Source organism: Nothobranchius furzeri, chromosome 9 (genome assembly GCF_043380555.1).
Source record: "Nothobranchius furzeri strain GRZ-AD chromosome 9, NfurGRZ-RIMD1, whole genome shotgun sequence".
Classification (NCBI taxonomy): Eukaryota; Metazoa; Chordata; class Actinopteri; order Cyprinodontiformes; family Nothobranchiidae; genus Nothobranchius; species Nothobranchius furzeri.
The window spans coordinates 62,233,111-62,247,605 of NC_091749.1; positions in this window are offsets into that span (position 1 = coordinate 62,233,111).

Here is a 14,495-nt window from a genome sequence, read left to right on the forward strand (position 1 = left end):
AGAGGAAATTCAAACCATCTCTTCCATCAATCATAATGGGCAATTTGAGATCACTGGCCAACAAGATGGATGAACTCCAAGCCCTTTCAAGGACTCAGCCAAAAAAACGGCAGTGTAGTGTTATGTGTTTCACTGAGACGTGGCTGCAGGACCATATCCCCAATTCCAGAGTCTCTCTGCCAGGATTCCTGACTGTACGAGCAGACAGAAATCTGAAGAGGAGCGGGAAAAGAAAAGGAGGTGGAGTGGCAGTGCTTGTCAACAACAGATGGTGCCATCCATGTCATGTTTCAGTGAAATGTTGTCTCTGCAGCCCAGATGTTGAAATCTTGGCAGTAAGTTGTCGCCCATATTATTTGCCAAGTGAGTTCACCAGTGTTGTCTTGGCAACCATTTATATTCCACCTTCAGCCATTGCTGAAAACTCATGTGATGCCATCAGTTCCGTTGTCGCTAAGCTACAAACCCAGCACCCCAATGCATTTGTGCCTATATCTGGTGATTTTAATCATGCCTCGCTCTCTGCTACACTTCCAGCATTTCAACAGTTTGTCAGCTGCTCCACCAGAGAAAACAAGACATTGGATTTGTGTTATGCAAATGTAAAGAATGCATACATGTCCAAAACTAGGCCCCTTCTGGGACAATCAGATCACAATCTTGTTTTTCTCTGTTCAGAATACAAACCACTTGTTCAGAGGCAATCTGTGACAAGAAGAATTGTGAGAAAATGGTCACAGGACACTGAAGAATCCCTGCAGGGTTGTTTTGAGACCACAGATTGGATGACTCTCTGCCAGGGATATGAAGAGAACATCAATGCCATGACTGGATGTGTCACTGACTATATAAACTTCTATGGGGATAACATCATACCCACCAGAACAGTGAGATGCTTCGCTAATAACAAACCCTGGATCACCAGTGAACTGAAGAATCTGCTAAATGAGAAAAAAAGAGCCTTCAAGAAGGGAGACAGGGAATTATTGTGGAGTATACAGAAGCAACTGAAGATCAAGATCAGAGACAGCAAGTAGGCATACAGGAAGAAGCTGGAGAACAAACTACAGAGGAACAATATCAGAGATGTCTGGTCAGGGATGAAGAAGATCACAGGCTTCAAGCAGTGGAAGGATTGCACAGATGGCAGCCTGGACACAGCCAATGAACTGAACAAATTCTTCAATAGGTTCAGTTCAGGAACAAACCCAGCATCCTCCTCGCCTGTCCCCAGCCAATTAGACACCCCATCCTCCCACCTCATCCTGATCCAACATTTTCCTGTCACACGCCAGCTTTTTTGTCCTCTAACGCAGTCATGGACTCTTCTGGTTCTATAAAGCTGTCTTCAACCAAGTCAGGAGATGCTGCTGCCTCATTTACCTTAGACTTCCAGTACAAATCAGAGACCTGCCATCTACAGAAATACTCAGATGGCCCTGCCATCGTCGGGTGTATCAGAGATGAACAGGAAGCTGAGTACAGAGAGCTGGTGGAGCACTTTGTGGCATGGTGTGGAAACAAAGGAGATGATTTTAGACTTCAGAAGAAACAGGGTGGAGTCAAACACTATTTCCATCATGGGAGGAGAAGTGGAGGTGGTTGAGGAATACAAATACCTTGGAGTTCACCTGGACAACAGACTGGACTGGAGAAAGAACAGCAAAGCTGTTTACAAGAAGGGGCACAGCAGACTGCACTTCTTGAGGACGCTTAAGCCGGGCGTACACTGTGCGACTTTTTCACTTTTTTGAGCCGATTTTCCAGTCGTGCGAGAATCCACGACATCGGGGCGAGTTTTGCGCCGAGCGGTCGTGTGGTGTACAGGGGGTTACGAGAGGCGATTAACACCACGTGACCAGCTGCCGATCAGCAGTCGTGAGGTCGCACGGACTTCTGGCGTGTTTAATATTTCGCTCGTCCCTCGTGAGGGTATCGCACTGTTGAAGCGGTGCTGCGAGCAGCTGCGACCCAAAATGTATCAGAACCGCTCACGGCGCATGCGCAATCCTGCATCAACACCGCTCCCTGCTATTTCCCTAATAACACACGTTGTTCATTTTAATTTCTACACATTTTTTTACTCACAAAGATCATCAAGAAAGCATGTTTGTCGTGTTCATGTCAAATTAAACTGATCACAAAACACAGATTTACTTTCTTTATTTCGTTTTCCTAATCCAACCCCCATAAATCGCTGTATGTCCTCCTGCAGCACTCCCGAAGGACAACAGGTAAAACAAGACCAAAAAGTCTAACGTGTTGTGTAAAAACGGCTATTTTTAGCATATTTTTAGGGCCGACGTGTTGCTACCAGACGTACAGTGTGAGCAGTCAGGTCGCATCCGAGAACTGGGTCGTGCAGTGTGAGCGCCTGGCTCGTGAGATCTGCTCTGCGAGGAAGTCGTACAGTTTGAGCTGAAGCTGAGTGCTACGAGTGAAAAAGTTGCAAAGTGTACGCCCGGCTTTAGGTCCTTCAATGTCTGTAGCAAGGTGCTGCAGATCTTCTACAAGTCTGTTGTTGAGAGTGTAATCTCTTCAGCCATCGTCTGTTGGGGTAGCAGCATCAGAAGCAGGGACCTGAAAAGGCTCAACAGCCTAATAAAAAAGGCTGCTTCTGTTCTGGGGACGACTGTGGAACCACTGGAGGAGAAAATGCAAAGAAGGATTCTCCAGAGAATCAAGAAAAGTATGGACAACCCTGAGCATTCTCTTCACAAGACTGTCCGACAACGGAAGAGTGTCTTCAGTCAGAGGCTTCTTCGGTTTCGCTGCAACACTGACCGCTACTGGAGATCCTTCCTGCCAACAGCCATTATAATATACAACAACTCTTTGATGACTTGATTATTATTATTATTCTGAGCTACTACAGCAATCAATTTCCCTCTGGGATTAATAAAGTATTTTTGAATTGAATTGAATTGAACAAGGAGTGTGCAGTAGAGTGGGGGATGGGTGCTGGGAGGGTTCTAGTTTAGAAGATGTTCTCTAAAGAGCTCGGTCTTCAGGAGGTGGACTCGGTAAGTCAAGCAGCTACTCATGAGCCCAGAAGATAATTCAGTTCAATTCAAAAATATTTTATTAATGCCAGAGGGAAATTAGAGTTTCAGTGCCCACAATTCTGAGATCACACATACATACATAGACACATGACAAGAATTGGTGACTGTGGTCATTCGTAACCTGAGTCGCGCTACCGTAATAGATCAAGAGGGTTTATATGAGGATAGAGTCAGGGGGAGGGAAAAAGGCACTTCAGAGTTACCCTCCACAGAGAGGGCAGCTTTTCTATGCAAAAAAAAAAAAAAAAAAAAAAAAAAAACACCACCTCAGACAAATATGCACACAAACTTCAGACATTACACAACATAAGTGTCCACTAGGTGGGGAGGTAGGGTTGGGACTCTCCTCACTTCAGTGTGTGCAGCTGCATGGGGCAGCACTCATCACCTCTGTTTGAACAGGGGAGGGAGATAATGGGTTAGAGGGCACAGTGACTCCTAGATGCAGTTTCACGGCCTTCCCCGGTCACAGTCCCGCCCAGGCTGGGATAGGGAGAAGAGTTACGATAGCGACAGCAACATTCCACAGTTCTTCTGAGGGGGGGGGGGTTTCACTTCAGGCTTCAAGGGCACCAGATTCAGATAAAAATTGTTTTGGGGACAGACAGAGATAATTTCCTCTCTGCCTTAGTGTTCTGTTGGTCTACAACCCCTCTAGAGCCAATAATGGCATAATTAATCAATCCCAATCTGTGCTGATCCATCCACTTGCTCCTTGATGGTATCCACCTTTTGTGCCAGAGCCTGAATCTCAGCCAAAGTTCCAAGCTTTCGACTCATCTCGACAATTACATGAGTTTGTGCTTTCACAGCACGATGCATTCCATTCCTGAGCTCCGGGATTGAGGCAATATTCTTCGAAAGCTCGTTAATTTTCCAGTAAGCCAGGTAACCACTCAGGCCAAACAGCAGGAATCCCGACACCAAAACGACGAATATCCAAACATCTTCAGAATCCTCTACAGACAGTTGAGAGAGGCAGATCAGGTTCCACTGTTTCCAGGAGTTCATGATATAGCCAGCTGGCTCTGTCCCAGAGGGGCATCCGGGAGCCCCTTCTCCCATTCTCATCGTTGAAAAAATGTGGTCAATCACATTGAGAGACCAACTGACCAGATCCATTTTTAATAATTTCCAGTTTCCAGAAAAAATGCAGAAAATGTCGTGCACATTCAGGACAAAGAGCCTTGGGATAAGGAGGGAGGGAGAGGAGAAAAACGCATCTCTACTCTCCAAGAGCCGAAAGAAGAACGTTATCCTTCTCAGAAGAGGAGCAATCATGAAATATCTAAAACCAGAGTGAGTTTAGGTGAAGCCAACAACAGATGGACACAAATGATAAATGTCACTTATCGGCAGTGAACCTGGTATCCCGCTGGCTGGAGACCTTGTTCTATTGTTGCAACTACAACCTCCATACACTAAATGTCACTTTAGTGTTCGTATTCCACATTCCACCTTTAAAGTAACACTGAGAAGTTTCCTGTTCCTCCACCCCTACTGGTTGAAAGTGGAATTACCACTGTCGTAAACCCTGCTGTAGGTAGCGCTAACAATGAGCTAATGCTAACATAAGCCAACTGATACTACAATAAACAAAAAAGTAAAAAAAAATCCACACTATTAAACAAAAAATATTACTTACAAGTCCAGTAGCAACAAAGACAGGTCACATTTAGTCCGTGATTTTGTAGCCTCCTTTAAACTCCCTCAAGCTAGTGTAAGCCAAACCAATGTTCACTCTGGCTTTAGTGCCATGATGCCAACAAAAATGCAAACTTTTTCTTTTTCTTGTCCTTTTCATTGACAGTTAGCAAACTGAAAATGCCAACTGCTAGCATAACAGCTAACAGTTGTAAAGAAGGAGAAGAGCTTCCCCTATAGGGCACCTACCCGCTACACAAAACTGTTAAGTGCAGTCTCTGGTCTGCAGAGGGCTGCAGAGTGGTCTCAGATATGGAACTGGTCCAGGCAGGTTCTAACTCAACAATGACTGAAGTAAATGTTAAAGCTCTAGCTTAAAGTAAAAAAAAAAAAAACTATTTTGTGTTACTTTAAGCAAGATGGTCAACAAACAGAACTAAGGTTTTTATTTTCACATAAAAACTAACTAAATAATTGCACATATCTAATGAACAGTTGTAAGTGTGTTCTTGTAAGTAATTTAAAAATAATAATTTCAGACATTTGAAATGGGACAGAAGCATTTTTGAGACAGCAAACAAAAGAAAACAGATTCATTGGGCAGTTTATTGAACCTGCAGTAAAACGAATACCCTGAATGGCGTTTCAAGATACTCAAGTTTGAGTTTAACCTTGCAGGACTTTTGGAAGGCACTTCCAAGCATCAGGCACAGCGTTTTGGCAGCTGCACAGGGAGCCTGGTGGGTCAGCCCTTCTCTGTGAGCTGCTACTCCACACTAATCTATTTTAAACCATCTGTGAAATTAGCAAGATTTCCTTAGTCCTTCACCTCTAAGGATTAAAACACTGCTAAGACTGTGGGTGTTCTCACATACTGGTCTTGTGTACATGTCTGACAACTCTTGAGATCAGCCACAACATGTTTCCTTTCATATGTGCCTGAAATTGATCGAAAGCAGCAGAGCATTTTTAACATCTGGATCATTTTGTTCCCGGAGTACAGGGTCAGAAAAGGATAAATTTTCTATTTACAATTATTTCATGCATAATCAGAGAAATGGATGGTGGCTGCTGCACGTTCAGCCATCCAGTAACACCAGAGCAACTGAAGCTCAGCTGTTTTACAGAGACATATGTAGGTATGTGGTGCCTCTGCCAAACCTTGTACAATGAAGTCATGAGTCAACTTTAATGGGAAAATCAGATAAATGGCAGCTGTTCTTGGGGAAACGGTGCAGCCTGACAGATTCACCGGGTGCAACGACTGTAGCATCGAGCAGGTCCAAATGCGTAAAATATTGTTCCAAGCAGCTCTGCTCCCCCTATCCCAGCGGTGTTTAGTCATCAGAGTTGTGAAAAAGCAGCCCTGCCGCGACGCGACAGCATCGCTGCATTAATTATTTTAGCCCATTCACATGCACAGGTCTTCACACAACAATGACATTTTAATTGAAGAGGCTACATAAACAGAAATACTTTAAATCAAAGTGCACCAGACCATCATTCATTCATCAAGCTGCTTGTATAGAATTTACAGACACGATAAAAAGCCAAAAAATGGAACATTTCCAAACCATGTGGACATTTAAAAATGTTGCGCAGTAATTCAAACCACAGAGGGTTTTAATGTACTTTTAGTTGTGATGCAGAGTTGGAAAATTATTGTACAATTTTGTGTGTGTGTGTGTGTGTGTGTGTGTGTGTGTGTGTGTGTGTGTGTGTGTGTGTGTGTGTGTGTGTGTGTGTGTGTGTGTGTGTGTGTGTGTGTGTACTCATTTATATTTCAAAGTGAGGAACCAATGACAAGCGTTTTACCAGCAAGCTGAGGACATTAGAAGCAAAGTGAGGACATTTTTCTGGTCCTCACTTTGGTACAATGTTACAGAGCTCTACTCATTAATGTAGTTAAGGTTAGGGTTAGGAATAGACAGATTATGGTTAGAGTTAGGGTTAGGCACGATCCAGTCACTAAAATGAATGGAAGTCAAGGACAGTCCTCACAATGAATGATGGATGAGAATGTGTGTGTGTGTGTGTGTGTGTGTGTGTGTGTGTGTGTGTGTGTGCGTGTGTGTGTGTGTGTGTGTGTGTGTGTGTGTGTGTGTGTGTGTGTGTGTGTGTGTGTGTGTGTGTGTGTGTGTGTGTGTGTGTGTTTTGCATCCACTGCTGGGGAGCAGTAACATGGATCTAGTGCAGACATTGCAGTGAAATATATTCATCGTGGGTGTGTGGAAAGCAGAAAACAGTAAAAGACAACATGATGAACAGTAGGCCAAGACCAAAAAAGCTTTAATTGTTGAGAAGATCCTAAGAAAGTTCATGAGATTATTATTGTCAAAGGTGTGGGAAACTCATGTAATGAATACATTTGCAGTGGTCTCTTGTAGGAATGAATGCCTTGCAAGCTGTACTCAAGCCCAGAAGCACCTGGATCAGTGTGGACAAGTCTGATGCAGCAGAGAGTTACAGCAGATGGCAGGACTTGGAGTCTTGTTTCCAGATATTTAGACATCTTGCCTGGAATTGGATAACAGGCAACCGGACTCTACCGCTGACTTGTAGCATGGATATTTTATCTCCACAAGCCTGGAGTGGTTTTTCTGTGTGGTGGTGTTGCTAATGCTAACGGTTAGCCTCTACTAGCGTTGTCTGCTGATGAATTGACACTAAACAGCCATTTTGGTGGTGAGTCAAGATGGGTGAGTCCATGAATGTTAGCAACAGTGTGACATAGATCTGTCAGGCTTTTCTAATTCCAGAATTTCACTGGCCGGGTGGTAGGGTGGTAGGGTGGCCGGGCTCAGCCTTAGAGATAGGGTGAGGAGCTCGGACATTCGGGAGGGACTCGGAGTAGAACCGCTGCTCCTCCGGATCGAAAGGAGCCAGTTGAGGTGGTTTGGGCATCTGGTCAGGATGCCTCCTGGACGCCTCCCTGGGGAGGTGTTTCGGGCATGTCCTGCCGGCAGAAGGCCCCCGGGTCGACCCAGGACACGTTGGAGAAGTTACATCTCCAATCTGGTCCGGGAACGCCTTGGGGTCCTGCCGGAGGAGCTGGTGGACAAGGCCGGGGAGAGGACGGCCTGGAGCTCCCTAGTTGGGATGCTGCCCCCGCGACCCGGACCCGGATAAGCGGAGGAAGACGAGACGAGACGAGAATTTCACTGTATATTTTCTGTCAGAAGCTAATGCAGGAGATAGGTGTAGAAGACGATTTTCATGTCCAGCTTGCATGAAGAACTCAGAGTGACCGATTACCATCAGAAATAATCATTAAAATTTGTTTTTTCAGAGTTCCACACCTTTTTATAAATGTATAAATTATATTGAAGAATTAAAATAACTGAAAACAAGATATAAAAAGTCATAACCATCAAGAGATTGATCATTAGATGACTTAAGATTATGACATTTGTGTTACGATATTGACTGGAAATAAACCAAACAAACAGCAATCCATTTGTTTACATTCCTCATTTGACTTTGTTGTATACTCACTCATCTGTCATGTAAAGAATTCTTCTACATGTCTGTTTTAATGAGAAATGACCCACACTTGCATAGTGCCTTTCAGAGTCAGAAGACTCCAAAGCTCTTTACACGACAGTGTATCATTCCTCCATTCACACACACACATTCACACCCTGATGGTGATGAGCTACGATGTTTTTTCCATAACTGCGCTGCTCTGGGCGGCTGCATGTTGGAGTAGCTCTGTTGACTATATGTAAGTTTTGCCTTTTCTTGGGCATTTTTTTCTTCTAGTTTCTCAAGAAAAACTGTATTTTTTGGACATTTTACTTTTCTGTTTCTAGCGCTGTGAAGCTTGGAGGACTTTTACTGCTATTTTTTAGCTTTTTTCACTTTTGGGGCATTTGTTATGATGCATAACCATTGCAACAAGCTGGTTTATATATATATATATATATATATATATATATATATATATATATATATATATATATATATATATATATACACATATATATATGGATATATAGGAATGTGAATTTGCAATTTTCTTTTAAAATAAACCAGATTATGTGAGTAAATGCTTCAGAGGTGTATTAATGTGTCTTGAGGTGAGGGTGGAGATGGCAGACCATGTGTGGTGGAGGGTTCAGAAGGCAAAAGAGCAGGCACGGATGAAAAAATAAAAATGGATTTAATGGTAGCAGCACAAGCACGAACACAACGAAGACAACACAATGATCCGACAACGACTGGAACAAAGAGGGAGGTATAAATACACATAGCAATCAGGGAACACATGGGCAGGTTAATGAGGGGCAGGTGAGAACAATGAGGCTAATTACGGAAGGAGCGACACAGTCAGGGAGGCCGGGGCGAATCATGACATAACGTGACTGAGAGGTTAAATGTTAAACAGACATCATGCAATCTTTACATTTTCATGTGCACATTTCCCTTAAGCATCTACCTTCTGAACGTAGTACTATTCACGAGTATTTACATTGGTAAACACCAATCTAATATATTAGAAACAGTGTAATTTCATCAGCCACTGCAGCCATTATGCATTAATATTTAATGTGCTCTTCAAGTATCAAGTTACTGACACTCGACAGCGATTATGAGTCTGTAGCTGTTAGCGAATGCTGTTTCTTCCTATGAAGAATCCTTGAAGACCCCAGTTGTCACTCCCATGCTGGTAATTCTCTGAAGACAAACAGCCGGATCGAATTGTTTCCTTTTGTTGAGGTTAGTGGGTGAAACCACTGCAAATTGGCAGGCGGAGCTGATGAGGTCGAACACAAGAATGAAGCACCACTGAGAGTAAATTAAGGACATATTAACGTTTCTGTTACACTCCTACCTGGTGGTTTACTGTGTGAGTTCCAGGATCACAGACTCTGAATGTTTATTGCTTAAAAAACATGCACAGATGTTTTTTATAGGATTTAGAAAGTATTCGTGTCACACAAAACACGTTCTATATATGTTTTTTTTTAAATATTGATTGTGTTGACTGGTTGCATTGTTGCTGCTGATTAATTAATGTGCTTTTAACTTGTTATTGGTTGTTGGACTGTGCACTTTATTGATTGTTTGATTTGTTTTTATTTTTTGTTCTTAAATTGTTTGCAATTAAAACTAGATACCATAGCAGCTCAAGTTTAGCTTGCAATTGGGTAGACTTGAGAATATTATACTACGGCAGAGAGATGGGAATGTGTTCCGGGGCAATAAGCTTCCATAAAGCTTTAGGGTGAGTGAAGCCTCCAACATTTCCTTTGTGTTCAATGTGCAATAAAAGACGATAAACCTTTTATTTTTATAGCTTTACTTTTTTGTAATCTTTTGAAAAATGGACTTTACTTTTGGTATATTTTAATACAAGTTTAGCTTTATTTCATTTGCAACACAAGTCCTACAGAAGCACAGCATCAGTTTGTCTAAGAACATTCAGTCAAGATGGTTTTAGTGTTTAACAGGAAAAAAATGCTAACTAAAATTGAAATGACAAAATGAATACTGGAGCACAGAGGGGCTAAAGATATGATTTTTTTGTGGAGGTTTCTTCCTGTTAAGAGGAAGTTTTCCTCTTCACTGTCGCTACATGCTTGTTTAGTATGAGGATTGCTGTAAAGACTCTGACACTAGTCAGTGACTTGATGCAACCTATTGGGTTCCTTAAATAGGAAACTTTTTACTGATTGGCTTAATGAACTGAACTGTATTGGAATGTTTAATTAAATTCAATTCAATTTTATTTATATAGCGCCAAATCACGACAAGAGTCATCTCAAGGCACTTAACATAATTAACATTCCAATTCAGGTCAGTTCATTAAGCCAATCAGAAAAAATGTTTCCTATATAAGGAAACCAGCAAATTGCAGTAATCCTCATACTAAGCAAGCATATAGTGACAGTGGAGAGGAAAACTCCCTTTTAACAGGAAGAAATCTCCAGAGAATCCTGGCTCAGTATAAGCAGCCATCCTCCACGACTCACTGGGGATCGAGAAGACAGAGCACGCACACACACACACACACACACACACACACACACACACACACACACACACACACACACACACACACACACACACACACACACACACACACGCACACACGCACACACACACACACCAATAAAGTGTCTATGGTTACATTGTGATTTCTTAGTAAATATTCTATTTGGTGAGAGATAAACTTTATTGTATTTATCCTAGTGGATCTATTGTTAAACGGATAAACTAGTAGTAGCACATCCAACGTCAAAGAAACAAAAAGTTATTATCAGGAGAGGGAGAATGTTTAAGTGGTTAGCAGCAGTGTGCTAGACGATGGCCCCCTCCATGAGGCCACCACAGCTCAGCAGAACATCATTGTAGCTTCTTCTGGGGAGAAAAACACTTAGAGAATAAATAAAGTTAATATTTGTGTAATCCAATGCCCCAACATCTGTCCCTGTGTGAAGTGCCTTGAGACAAGGCTTGTCATGATTTGGCGCTATATAAACAAACTGAAGTGAATTGAAAACTGAATTGTGGTAATCTTAAAAATAATTCACATATATGAAATTTGAGCAAAATGATTTTAGGTCAGTCAGGATGCCAAAGACTAACTTTATGTTTAAAAATGCACCAAGATTCTGAAACTATGAGGTGCTTAATATATGCAGATTGTTGAAAATGACATACGCCCCCCCCCCCCCCCCCCCCCCCCCAAAAAAAAGTCGCCACCCAAAAATAAAAAAGCTAACTCTCAAATATTTTGTTGGCCTTTAGCTTTGATCACGGCACACATTCGCTGTGGCGTTGTTTCAGTAAACCTCTGCAGTGTCACCAGATTTATTCCCATCCAGTGTTGCATTCATGTTTCACCAAGATCTTGCTTTGATGACGGTAGAGTCTGACCACTGCTCAAAGCCTTCTCCAGCACATCCCAAAGATTCTCTGTGAAGTTCAGGTCTGGACTCCATGGTGGTCGATCCATGTGTGGAAATTATGTCTCATGCTCCCTGAACTACTCTTTCACTACTTTCACTAACTTGGAATACGCCTGTGCCATCAGGGAATATGGAATAACCTGATCATTCAGTATATTTTGGTAGTCAGCTGACCCCATTCCTGGAGCATATCCTGTTGCTGAACCTAGACCTGACCAACTGCAGCAACCCCAGATCATAGCGCTACCACCACAGGCATGTGCAGTAGGCACTAGGCATGATGGGTGCATCTCTTCAACTGCCTCTCTTCTTAAGTACTGCGCATAATCTGCATTTAAGTGGAGTTTAAAAATGTTCTCACAATTTTACCACGACAAAATCACCTTGAGATGTATTTCCTATTACTTTTAGGTGCAGCAATCTCTACCATAGACCTGCACTATAACAGAGGAATGCTCGCTAGATCCCACTACAATACAAAGAATACGAGAGCCTATGCGTGCAGAGGTTTGCGATCGAAGCATACACAGAAGACCAGACCTTTCCTATTAACCAATCACAGCTAGAGAAATACCGTAAACTTGAAAATGATGGAATGTGGTGTTGGTGACCTATAAACACTGGCCAGAGGGTAAAAAAGCCCCAAACAGTCAGGAATCATCTCAGTACATAGGGACAGATGTTGGGACAATGGATTACACAAATTGAGTGCATTATTTTTCTTTTACTATAACGTGGATTGTGACCATAAACCAGCAAAGTAAGACAGAATTTACGCCTTTGACTTCATGAAATTAGCTATTTTCTGCTGCTGCGTTTGCTCCGTGAATGTTGCAGGTAGCGTAATAGTGCTTATTTTGTTAGAAAGAGGAGAGTCGGGGCTTTAATTTAAATGGATATAATCATAATACACCGTTGCTACGGGGCATTTGTCTCGATATGTGTATATAGTGTCTTTTTACGGCCTTTTCATGTACTGTGGCCTTTGCATTTACATTTGCTTATTGCTGGCATTGGGTGTGGTTGACTTAGAAAACGAGAATTCTATCATTTAGACAAGCCTCTTCCCGTTAAGTACGTGTGCATTTAGCATATGTTGGTGAATGTTAAGCATGTTTGCAAAACAACTTTGTTGATGGAAGTGCCTGTGGACCTAATACTGGGTCTGTGACTTAGAAAAATGCGCCCTACATAAAAAAAGAATAAATTCACCAACTGCCACCGAAACTGAAGCCTTTTATTCAGGTTTGCATCACTAATTAGTGATTTTCTTATGGCTATATCTGTTCAGTCCCGATCCCTTGACTTCCCTTCATATTGTGCATCTGGAAAAACTCTTACTTTCACTATTAAACATAGCCCTGATTTCTACTGTTGTTTTAGATCATTCAGGATTTGTTTCTGGCCACATTTCTTCCTGAAAGACAACAGGTCCCTGCTATTGTTTCAGTTTTTAATAATACACTGAACAGTTTTTAACCCAATTTTTGTTGTTTCTACAATCTCCTTAGATGTTTTCTTTGCTTGACGCATGCCAACAATCTGACCCATCTCAAAAAGATCTTTTCCACGAACACCAGATGTGTCTTTCCACATGTTTGTTTAAGAAATGAGAAGCAACTCATCGCACCAGTTGGGGTCAAATCACTTGTTGCCAGCTGAAAGACGCAGTAATTATCCAATAGGAGGCTCGTACCCATTTGCTTAGTTAAATTCAAGTGGTGTCTTATTTTTTGAGTGAATCAGTGTATGTCAGTTTAAGATAAATGCAAAAATACTAATACTTCCAAAGTAAAAATAACAACACAATTCTTAAAACAAGATGTCTCTTTAATTGGTAAGTGTCAACAGCAGTACAAAAGATGGAGTGATGTGAGAAGCTTTCTGCAACACAGTTTTCTGTTTCTTTTACAGAAAAAAACTTAATTCTTGAGGTAAATGAGCAAAAAACAGGCAGTTATTCGGCCCACCACTGCATCGACACAGTGGATCAAGACTTACGGAAAATGCTGCTTTATATTATGTTTCAAGTGATCCTGTGGGGATAATTTAATAATTTACAGTATACACATTTCTACGGTGCTCATATGCACCCACGTGTCAATCATTGGTTTGCTTTTTTCTTGATATAGTGTATTAATACTACCAAACAAAGCCAAGAAGACGGCTCTCCACACACACCGAAGTAAAATTGTTCACCTTAAGTTTACCTCACGTCAATACTGCACATGAAAAACAAAACAAAAAATAAAATAAAATGCTTGTGTATACTTTGAAGCCAAGCAAAACAAACATAAAAGAAAATTAAGTAACATTTTCTCTCTTTTTTTTCCCAGCAATAATACACCCTTGTAAATAATTGACCTTTTTCCTGTATGAAGAACACAAACGTGATGGCAACATTATTTTAAATTGAATTAAAAACTTTACATTGGACTGTACAAGATATTATGATAAACTATTTACATATTCAGACATAAACATTTTTTCCTTTAAAGCAGCAACAGACACTATGTATTTCTATTTATTTTTTTCTCTAATAACAACCAAACAATACTTGCCATGGGATTTACGTACCTGCCAGGAGAGGAAATAACCAAAAAGAGTTTACGCAGATAATTGTTTCAGGCTGCCAGCATTTTTTTTAAACAATGGCTCCAGTCATCGAAGAGCCCCACACAGTGTTGCTTGAAAAGACAACTCTTAAAATCAGAGTACCAAAGGCAACTAAAAATGTTGCCTCCAAACAAGATTTTTTTTTACACTTTTCTGAACAGCAGCTAGCATGTCAGTCCAGCATGTCAGTGAATTGTGCTGATTAAATTAACATGGAGAACATTCCCACCATTTACATCACGACATTAAGACAGGA